The following is a 1,502-nucleotide window of genomic DNA, read 5'->3' as shown; positions in this document are numbered from 1 at the left end:
TGTCCCGTGCATCCGTTCAAGTAAGAAAGCGCGAGCAGAGCAGTTTCCTCAACTGCAGCTCACGTGCCCCTTCCTGTACTGGGCGCGAGAGGGTGAACCAAAGCAACGTGAGATGTTACACCCACGATGCATAGGAGGATGAAGGCTCCACTTTACCATATTATAACATACACTGTTATTAAATAGAGAAATATTAATGTAGACAGATCCCAAACATTTGTACGATTCAAAGGTTGTTCCAAAAATCAGAAAAAGTCTCCAATCATTAGCGTCATCAGTACGCTAATGATCCCAGTACCGTTGACTAGCATGTAGATAAGGGTTAAACAATGCAAAACAGTATATTGCTGTGTTAAATTCTCCTATATTACTGGTAGTAAATTAAAGGATGTGTTGATTGGTTGCGGGATGAACAGTCAGTGTGACACAACTGTTCATCCCCTTAGGCCTCAATGTTGAAACCATTGTGTTTCCAATTTGCTGAAACAGGAACCACTTTGATAAAGACCAATGAACTGGGAAATTAACTTCCCCTCCTCTGACATGTCAGGAGGCGTTCTGACCGCCGTGATTTACAACATCTCCTCGCCGCTCGGGTGGAGCAGACTTATCTCTCGTTCACTCGACGGGGGAGCGATGTGGTCCGTTTTAATTGAACGACATTATCACATAATGAAAATAGCTTTGTTTGTCAACCGGTCGACAGACTTTCCAACGCACTGTGCAGTCTGGCGTTTGGGATGCTTCTTTGACTGCAGCTACACCCGCCAGGAGGCTCCCTTCGTTCTAGGTTCGGTTTCGGTCACAGACTCCCATGTCGTCATCTAACCCCCACCTCAGTTCTTTGATTCAATTTATTGATTAGAAATTGACCGGGAGATAAGAGCCAATCGGATATGGAAATGAGGTATGGTTGGGATACAGGGTTAGAGCATACCAGTGGATTATGTAAGAGACTAAATCGATTGCTGTGCAGTGGATTTATATACACAGCACTGGATAAGATTATATGCAGTGGATTCATGCATAAAATACTGGATAAAATCAATGTGCAATGGACTCATATATCAAATACTGGATTTGATTAAAGTGCAGTGGATTATTAAATATAAGAGTGGATTATATTGAAATGCTTTGAATGCATATGTACAAGACTGGATTAAATTAAGTTATAGTGGATTCATGTATGGAATACTGTATTTGGTTAAAGTGCAGTGATGCATATATATACACTTTGTTATCCACTGTAGTCTGCTGTAATCTATTTTACTTTAATGGGTTCTAAACTCAATTCCACTGTAACTCTCATTCCAAACTGCAATCCACTGTTATTTAATCCAGTCTTGTATATTTAATACACTGCATGTTAATCCAATCCAGTTTTGTATAAAGCTTTCTCCACAATCTTCCACACTAACTAATCTAAATCAAGCATGTAAACACATTTATCCTGAAGGTAAAAATAAGACTTATTACACTCAATCTACAGTAATTAGTAATTA

Source organism: Gadus chalcogrammus, chromosome 8 (genome assembly GCF_026213295.1).
Source record: "Gadus chalcogrammus isolate NIFS_2021 chromosome 8, NIFS_Gcha_1.0, whole genome shotgun sequence".
NCBI classification, from domain to species: Eukaryota; Metazoa; Chordata; class Actinopteri; order Gadiformes; family Gadidae; genus Gadus; species Gadus chalcogrammus.
This window is presented reverse-complemented; position numbering follows the sequence as displayed.